Raw genomic sequence first — 9,958 nt, 5'->3', positions numbered from 1 at the left:
CCCCCCCCCCCCGCCTCTTCTCCTCTTTTCTCCCCTGCCCCCTTCCCGAGAAGAAAACTCCTTTGGATTTAATATATTTCCGTGGGGTCGGAAGAAACTCCTGCCTGCTGGATCTGGTTTAGACGCTCGACAGACAAGGTAAATTAAATGGAGAAGGCTTGGGGGAGCAGTAGCAGCAACAACAACAACAGAAAAATCCTTCCTCTGCTGAAGGGGGTGGGGAAAAAGGAAGGAGTGCACGCTTCGTTTTGATATCCTGTTTTTGGCCTTTATTTTTCTGTGTTTTCCGCCTTCCATAGTTTAGCTGTCCTTTGTGTTGCTCCCCCTCTCGCCGAAATGCCGTTTGTATGAACGTAGTCGCTGTTTTCATGGAGGCTGAGGGGAGAGTCTGGGCAGACCGAAAGTTTTTAAGCTCCTCATGCACAGAAGTTTCTTTGTTCGGTCGCAGAAGGTATTGAACTGAAACTGCTCGACTCCGTGACTCTGCTGCTTCAGCTCCTTCCCTTCCAAAACGATTGCTAACCCTGAGAGTATAATCAACTTCTCGGGAAATAAGAAAGTCCTAAAGGAGGTAGTATCTTTTATTTAATTGAAAGATCTTGAGCTTGGCGCTCCCTGTGTCTGTCGTTTCTTGTTTGTCTGTCACCTTGTTTTCTGGAATATGGTTTAGTGTCTGGCCAGTCTTCTTCAAGATAGCTGTTAAATTTCTTTATAAAAGTGTGCCCTCGTTTCTTCTGTAAATGCTGTCGCGATTTTCCCCTTCGATTGCTGCCGCCCCCTCTCTTCCTCCCCTCCGCCCCCTCTCTGTCCTCAAGATGACGAGTTGGACTGCATAGTTTTCAGCTTGTATAGGAGAGGTCTTTATTGCATTTTGATCCTTGCACAAGTTTATCTCAAGAACCTCCATTTAAAAAGAAACCCATAACAAAAAACAACAAAATCCCCAAAAACTAGCTGGTGGTCTGACCTCTTTCTTAAAAGTATGTGCAGTCGAACCTCCGAGTTAATGTAATCTTGTTTGGTTTTGATGACTTTCTCCTTTATCGTTTTTGGAAGGATTCCTGTTTGAAGCTGCTGGAGGGGAAACTAAATGCGAAGTTTTGGTGGAAGGTTTTGTACTGCTGGTGCTTGTTAAGTTCCGCCAACTAACTAGCTGTGTGTAGTGAAAGCAGTATTGCTCACCGCAGATTCATTTCACACGCCTCGAAGAGGCAATTATTGGTTAGTTCTTTCATGAAGGCAAGGAATTTCTTGTTTTGTGAATGTTCAAAATGAGCTAGAAGCCATAGCTCCGTGCTTGCTTATTTAAATTTTTGTTCCTGTTTGTCAAACTCGAAAGCAGCACGTTGCTCAGATAGGATGTGTGTTTGTCAGTCTCTCAAGTGTCTGAGATGTGTTGGTATTTGTGAGGCTTGGACGAAGTAATTTCTATACAAAATTTTTAACAATCCTAAGTGTGTAATTCTTTAACAGCATCAGGTAATGTAGCATTTGAGGAAAAAGTTATTAATCCATCTCCATCGGTTTGATATACCGTGAGGAAAAATTTTAGCATTTCACTGAGCTGAAGTGGCTTCTATGACTGATAACAAGTAAATGATTTGGCTACCAGTTTATAGACTTACCTTTCCAAGCAGCAGTAAGCGTTCTTCTTAGGCGTCAGAAAGGGCTGAACAAAATAAATGGCAGTGAACTTCGGTTTCCTTATATGGCTGATGCTTGGCAGAAAAGCAATGAAGTCTAAATAGAGTAATCCTTTTACAAAAAACGATCACTTTCCAAAGCAGTGTTTCAGTCACGATAATGACTTGAGATTCTTGGGGAGTTGGGGGTGGGAGTGGGGTGGGGAATTGTAGTAATGCATGACAAATTTAGTTGTAAACCACTACGTTCATAATGGATGTAATTTTGTTTCTTTTCAGACCTTTTGTGTTTCTCATGATGCACTTGATATTTTTCAATGCCATGTAGAAGAATAGATCCTTGTAGTGGAGCCACAACTTTTTGCGCTAGTATTTTGTCACCATGGTAGCTATGGATAAGGCCCTTTTTTATGATGAAAGTGTAATTCAGTACTGCTTACAGCTAATAGTCATATCATAGAATGCCATTCATGTCATTAACATAGTTTAGGAGTTATGAAAGAGCGTATTCTTTCTTGGGATCAACCGTCTCAACTGAAAATCAGTCTGACATCATTATCCATATTATGAATAAAATGGTTTAGGTATATGCATGGTAGGTCATGTTACTTGAAACAACAGTGTCATAGGTATGTGTTGATGGCTTGGGGAAACATTCTTTTGACCTGGCAGTTCGTTGCTCATTAAATCAAGCTATGTAAACATTGGTATTTTTAAGTAGGTACGCTTGCAATCTGAGAGCTAGAAGTTACAGTGTATGGCATGCTATGCAGTATGATTGGATAATTATCATATAAGTAAAAATCTGATTAGATTTCTCTTATGAATAAGCTGCCCAGTAGATAATGTTTGGTATAAACATAGTGCTCTATAGAGTATCCATCTTCATATCACACACATGCATATAGAATTGATGAGGGGGCTCCATGGGGAAAGTATTATTGATGGAAAGTTGCATAGTGTATTAAACTGTTGGTGTAAGAAAGCAGTTTTGTGGTTTGTCCTCAGTGGAATTCCTTCAGAGTCTGGAGTCCTAGGCATAAAGAGCCATGCTTGGAACATCAAAGCTAAGGAAAGGCTTGCACATATGTAACGTACGTTGTACATAGCATGTTAGCAGTCGGTTCCAGAAATAGAAGGGGATTGGAGCAAATTCCTCAACTCAGCTTTCCTGTAGGGGTGTAATGAATCACTGGCTGTCTGCTTTGTTTTTGTGTTTTGTTTTTGTCCTTCCTGCTCCCAAGCTAAAAGGAAAATCTTCTAGAGAAAATGTTACGTAAAGATCAAATGGTTGATATGTCATCTTTTCAGCAGATTCTCCTGATAGAATAACCTGGTCTGCTAAAGAAGGGTCTGACATTTCCTCCACATAGAGGAGTTACAATCTAACCTTTTCCGTAGTTGAGTTGATGGAAAAGCTACTTGTACGGATAGGAAAATAGACTGTATTCATAAATGAGCATGCAAATGTTGATGGTGACAGTTGATACGGGTAGTGAAAGGTGAATTATTTGGAAAAATGAAAATTTGGAAACAATGCTATTTTACCCTGTCAGGTTTTGACTAAGTAAAACAGTATGTCAGATGACACTTCTCACATCAGAATTGAAGCATTGTAAAACATTGAAGGTAACATGTTTATCAGTTTGTGTAGTAAATAGCCTGTAGATAGCTCCACTTCCCTAATGTCCCCCTTCCTCTGCCCCCTCCCCCCGGTGGTAACGTATTGCATTGCTAGTTTTTTGTCTCTGGAACATCTGTGAAGTCCAATGCACACTTGTGAGGTATAGGTTACATCTTCTACAACTTCTAAAAGTTTAACTGATTTTGAGAGTTTTGCTTAATGTTTTGAATCTTTTTGTTAGTGTTGTGGGTAAGTAGTGGTAAACAGTTCTGTGGATACTCGCATGGCTGACTCTGGTTCAGGTCCGGGCAAGAAGTCCTTTTTCTTGGTGGGATGGGGGCTTGACAAAGCTTCAAACACGGATTTCCCTCAGTCCTTGTGGTTCTCTTGGTCTGTTGGGGAGCAGCTGCAGAGTACCACTGCAGTTCCCGACTGTGAAGGAGGCATGCAGAGCCCCCTGTATCAGCACAGCTGGCATGCTCTCTCCTGCTGAGTAAATATTGGTAAAAATTAGTGGTCCTAAATAACACTGCCTAGTGTACTTCAGTAATAATTAACTGTTAAGTAATTCTGTTAAGGGGACAAGTGATACATAGAGAAATTTGACTGCTCTTGTGACAATGTGGGTATTATTTTTTTTAAAAGGATTTTTTTATTGTTAAAAGATTACTTTATTGAAATACACCCTTCATTTCTAATTAAGAATACAATGACAATGTATTGTCAGTAAAAACTTATAAATGTTAAATTTTGAAAGTAAGGATGCTGATTTAGAAGGGATTTATAAACCTCATCTTCTGCCTAATAAAAACGGAAAAAGTGATATTGCCATGGTGGAATTGGAAGTATTTTTGTTATATAGTAGTCTTGGGATAATTCTGCTTTTTCTGCTGCTCTTCCTCATTAGTTACCAGTTCATTTTAGGATACTTGTTTTTCTGATGCTTAGATTTCAATATGGGTATTTGGCTTCTTGTTCTGTTTAGTTTCACCTGTACTTCCCCTGAAGGTGATACAGAAGCCTGATGTTTCGATACTAAATTGCACCCTCCACTTTTAAAAATACATGTGACTTTGCATAATTGAGAAATAAAGGTAAACAAACTTCTTCATTTGGTCTTAATGAAACCAAACTGAAATGTACCTACGTTTGAGAACATCAGCATTGTGACTAGCTTCCCTGGGGTGGTTTAAGTTGAAAAGTAGACTAGTTCTTTCTGTCTCTCTAACTAATTTGTAGATACTTGATACTAAGTAATCATTATAAATAGGAATGAAAAGTGATTGAAGCAGAGTCTGAGAACAATGTGAACTATCTTGGCTGCCGTGGCTGTCCTGGAAGTTGTAATAATGACTGAAGGTAACCAAGTCTTTGGAGCTTCTTGTGTTTGAAGGCTCGGTCTTGTTAGGTAGCAAGTGTTGTACACAACTTTGGTTAAGAAAGATAGGGAAGTGCTTTGTGCCTTCCTCTGTTCTGTATCCGTCCAATGTTTAGGGACCATCTAGACCCTAAAGATTACTTAAGGTAGGAAGGACAACTTCTCTCCCTGTAAGAACAAAGCTATCAGAAAGGTGGTAAGTGGTTCCAAAATGCATAACTTTAGATACCTAAAACTGAGAAACTATGAACGTTATATACTCTTGCATCATTTGTAAATAGAACTGTGGTTTCTCAAACTTTTGTTTTATGCTTTTGTATAACTGCATTCTGCAAGCATAAAACTATATTATGTATGCAAAGTAAACAACTGCTAAAAGCAAACATTCTTTAAGATTCCCTTACGCAGATACACATTGTGAGAATAATAAGTGGAAGAAACTGTAGATCAGCACCTTAAGAGTAATCAGTTCGGAATTCATTGAGTGCACGATCTCCCTTTGCCTTTCTTCTAAGCAACCGAATTCTCCAAGTTTATATAATTCAATATACGCAGTGCTGGGCTTCCTGTCTAATATACCCCATTACAAAGTTGGCTGGGGTGGAATGAAGAGAGATACATAGATACGGTCCAAGTAGTGAATGGTCTGACTGTTTTGGACTATCACACACTTCCAGTGGGAGAGACTGCAGCTATTTGAGTAGAACTTCCTTTCTGGGAACAAACGGGAAGGAAATACTTGTTTTAGGAGTGTTGAGTTTTGTGTTCTCTTGAACTTAAAATTGCACTTCTGAAGTAGATGGTTGGGGTATAGTTGTCTTCCTGTAAGCTCCTTAGTGCTCAGTGGCTACTTCTTGCATCAGTTGTCTGGGGCTAGCTTTAGGAGTAGAAGAAGCTCTGAAGTGGTTTAAAGTGTTAGTAAAAGGTATCAAGTACTCAAAATGAAACACTTAACATTCAACTTTTAATCTGGAATGGGTGAGATCTCCCTCTGAAGTGGCAAGGGCCTTACTCTCCTCAGTGGGGTAAGCTCCAGTATCAATAACTAAATTGAAAATATTTGAAGTTCTGTTAGTATGTTAAAGGTAGCTACAGAAGGATGGTCTTGGTGTCTGAAGGACTGTGCTTTGAGTTTTACTGCTGCCTCTGCAGCCTTCTGATCAGTTTTCCAATCTAGTTGGCATGAGAAGTTCCTGTAGCAGCTGTGTAGGGGGCTCCATCTTCCCAGGCAGTTCTGGAAGAAAAGTTTCATTTCCCTCTTTGATACTCCGGCCCGTAACGTGGGATCTAAGTTTAGGATAGTTGCAGAAATTGTTTCTTCAGCTTCCCTTGAACTCCTTGTCTTCAGAGGTTTTCAGTACATAATCTTCCAAAACTTCCAACTCTTCTAAGAAAGGAGAGGGCATAGATACTGCAAGCCACATCACTACATCTGAACTGTCTGAAATGCAGTGCTGGATGCCTGTGAATGTCAGTCGCAGGTTTAGTCATCCCAAAATTGCTATGGATGTCATTTGTTTGTGTTTGGATTATAGAAAGTGTTTATTTTCTGAGACTCTTGGTAGGCTGCTAAGGTAGTTTTTGGTAACTGCTGCTTTTCCCCCAACATGTGACTGTAGTCGTCCTGGCATTACTCTCCCTGGAGGGAGAAATGGTAGTTTAGAAGATCAACCCAATTGTCAGCAATTTGATCAAGTTACTGCAGGTCTTCTGCCTTTATTTACAGGTAACCCTGAGGATAGGATGTAGGTTTATAGTTGAAACTGGATATCGAAGAACTCTTAAATAATGATGCTAATGCAAATTACTGGCTTTTTTTTTTCCTCTGTGGAAACGTTATGCTTAATAATCTCTATGTGTTTATGCATGCTTGTGGTTAAAACAAACAAAAAAGCCTTGCTGCAGGAGTATTTACAAGGTCGAGGCCTGTATTTTCAGTAAAAGTAAACTGAAAGCATGGCAGCCTAGCAGTCTAAATCTTTCGTGATTTTAAATGCTCTGTAAACGCTGACTTTCCATGCTCATGCTACAGCGTTTAATATGCAGGTGTTGAATGTACTTAGTTTCCACTTGGCCTATGGGGTAGGTATGTATAAACACATAGACAGTTGTTGGTGTGCACTATGGTACGTTTTCTTGCTGTGGTAAATTAGTCTGTGGTGACTTGGAATGTCAGCTTGGTAGTTAGCTCCTTTTAGGAGAACGTATTCATTTTGGGTTACTTCTGCTCACATAATCATATGGGATGTTAACCTTGGAGTTGTGGGTCATTTAATTTCTGAAGTGCTCTATATTTTTGGGGGGGTTGGCAATAAAGTTCATCACTGAGGGAGAAAATTAAAAAGTTCATGTCTTTCTGATTCATAGCTATCCAGCCTTTATACCGTTTATTTCAGTTGTGCTTTAGTAGAATTATACAGGGTGATTTATTCTAAGTAATGGAGAATATTAATGAATTATTTAGTAGATCTCCTTCTGGGAGGAACTACAGACAGAGGGAATAGAGTGTAGAATGCTAAAAAATAACGTTTGGAACAACCCTAGAGTTTTACTTTAAGGTCACTTTTGTTAGTTCACATATGGGTGTCGGAAAACTATTAAAAACAAGTTAACAATTAAGGACACAACTCTAAGTAGGAGGAGGACAAAAAGATGGTTAAACCTGTGTATTTCCATCCTTTCTGGCAATGTGTCAGGAAGGGGAAATAAATTGGAACTGAATTTGGAAAGCCATCTGGCTCTGATTCTGATGGGTAAGATCAGAAATGTTGATATGGGGGAGGCAGAAACTGTCAGAGCTTTACTATTTTACTATACTGTTGTTTAACTATACTGCATCTTAGTTGTGTCTTTTCTTTTAGGAGACTTTTTTTTTTCTGAACTATGTTTTGGGAGGGAAGGAGATTTCTGTGGCTATTAGAAAATCCTGTTTTTCCAGTGTATTATATTCTTAATCTTAACATTAATCCTTTGGGTCCAGTAGCAGAGATTTCATCTAGTAAATGAAAATATAGACAGTGTAAGTGCTAGAAAAGCAAGATAGACTTAAAATAGATTTTAATAGACTCAGATGAGAATAATTTACTCTTCTGCTTGTTTTATCTGGACGTACTCCTCTGTTTTTCAAGGAGCACGTATTTTTGTCTTGCTTTACTGAAGCAAAGCAGAAGTGCTAAGGATCATGGCATTCCTGTGTGCTTTTTGCAATGCTGCTTTTACTAGAGAAAGACAGTGGAGCAGGCACACATTTCTGTGGGATTTTCCTGTGGGAAATCTGTGGCATCTGTGGGAGAGGTATTGTCAAGATTTCAAATGTCCTGTAGTCTTTCATTACAATCATGTAACTGAATTGGTTTTGCAGCAGCAGCCTATGATGCCTCAAGAGAAAGACTGTGGCCCTGTCAATGGAGCAGGTTAAAAGAAAGTGTTACAGGATGGGAGAGAAACATGTCTTTAATCAAGTCTTTTTTCCTGTCCTCTTTCTTACTTCTCCCTTTACATAAAACAGCTGATAAAGAACCAAAAAATTGTTCCTTAAACTTTTTAAAAGAGTGCTTACTTTCTCTAAGCTGTCCCAAAAGGAGCAAGTTCCTGCCTGTTTCCACTGAATTCAAATATATATTTTCTTATTTCAGATCCATAGCTCACCCATCTGTCTATTTGCATTAAATCTTGAGAAATTTTAAATCTCAGCTTTGGAGTATAAAGTACTTACAGAAGAATAACCTTCACTCAGAATCAGAATGTTACTTGTTTTCCCTGAACTTGTATTCACTTGTTTTTAATCTTTGAGAGGTCTGAAGGGAAGTACACACTGGACAATTAAAATTATTTGAAATCACAGTTACAAAATTTTGTGAAATTCCTACATTGTGCTATTCAGTTCCATTTTCCTATTCAGAGAAAAAGAGGCTTACATATTAATAGCAAATCAGTAAGGCACTGTTCCACTTTTTACTTCAATAGTGTCAAAGTAGTATTGTACCTCTTTTTTTTTTTTTTCTTTTGCTGAAGAGCAAAGGATCTCAGAAGTCAAATAACACTTTAAGCTGAGTTATTATTAAATCAACTTTTAATTCAATTTTGAGGCTATAATTTGCACCGTGATGGGAAGGAAGAATCTCAGTGAAAAACTTTTTTTTTATTTTAGAGAGTTATTATTTATGTTGATAACAGCACTTTAGGAGAAACTGTCCTTCAATATAATTGTCTAAATTCCAAGTAATTCTTAAAATTTTTAATGTAAGCAGTAAGCTAGCCTTCTTCCTGATCTAAAGAGGTAAAAATACGTTGGAAACCATTCAAGAATAGCCTTCTGTTAATTTTGTTGTAACAGTTGCTTATCTGATCTCCAAAATGCCTGTTATAGTAAAATAAAAATAATCTAGCAGCTATTCTTTTTTCTTTAATCATCATCTACTGGATTAGAGTAACACAAGACTAAGTAAAGAGAAAAATAATGCAGTACAAAAAATATTACCTTAAATGCTTCATTACTGTGTTGGGACTGAAAAGAGATTGTAAGTGAGCAAAAATCAAATGCACATTGTGAGAGCAAGGCTGAGTAAATACAGGACAAGAATAGCAGTGCTTAGCCACATGGGAGACATGAAGAGTCTTCTTGTTAGAACCATAGTTAATGCAAATAAGATTAGTTTTTGTGCATCACAATTTTGATGAAAGGGTCAGGATTTATGCATTGGTTGTAAATTGAATGTAGAAGAAAGCAATAGACAGAGGTACATTTCAGGTATAACTTTATTTGCCCATGACAATAACTTTTGAAAATGCTGAGAACAATGTTGAGCTGATATGTGTCATAATTATTGTACAAACTAGAGGGAGAAGATACTTAGAATCTGGAAAAATATTATTTTTTTTATTTGAACTTTTTCTCTTTATAGAAATAGTGGCTACTCTTTACCATAGCAGTGAAAAAGCTGTATTAAAGTAAAACTCAAGCTCATTTCAAAACTGCATTGTAAATAAAAACTTACTCGTTTTAGTACTGCATTTTATATTAAACAAATGTAAAAACGAAGACAAACTGGCTTGTTGAGGTAGGTAACACAAGACAGAGACACAAGCGTTCTTTAAGGGGAGAGTCTTTTAAAGTAAAATGGAAGTCCAGTTGTATATGCTGATTTTGTAAGTAGTGACTTCCATTAAGGTACTGCATACTGTTTCAAGGGAAACATCTTTACGTGTGCTTTCTGTTGGGATTTTTTTTTTTTTTTTTTTTTTTTTTTTTTTATAGCCTATTTCCAGGCACAACAGTTCTACTGTTAGGAATTTCAACCCTTTGTCACTCTC

General features: G+C 37.9%; 1 protein-coding gene across 6 annotated transcripts in view; it reads left to right on the top strand.

Moving 5' to 3' along the window:
• The first annotated feature begins 11 nt into the window (after positions 1-11).
• Positions 12-9,958, top strand: part of ERBB2IP (erbb2 interacting protein) — a 122,799-nt gene continuing 112,852 nt past the window's right edge. For 4 of the 6 annotated variants that reach the window (XM_014964930.1, XM_014964924.1, XM_014964928.1 and 1 more), the window contains exon 1: positions 12-138. The gene's annotated coding sequence lies outside the window, so the exon portion shown is untranslated. Of the gene's footprint in view, positions 139-448; positions 572-9,958 lie in introns of all 6 variants that reach the window. The other 2 variants (XM_014964925.1, XM_014964926.1) reach the window with 2 other exon arrangements.

This window comes from Calidris pugnax, unplaced genomic scaffold (assembly GCF_001431845.1).
Source record: "Calidris pugnax isolate Ruff unplaced genomic scaffold, ASM143184v1 scaffold273, whole genome shotgun sequence".
Lineage (NCBI taxonomy): Eukaryota > Metazoa > Chordata > Aves > Charadriiformes > Scolopacidae > Calidris > Calidris pugnax.
This window is presented reverse-complemented; position numbering and strand designations above follow the sequence as displayed.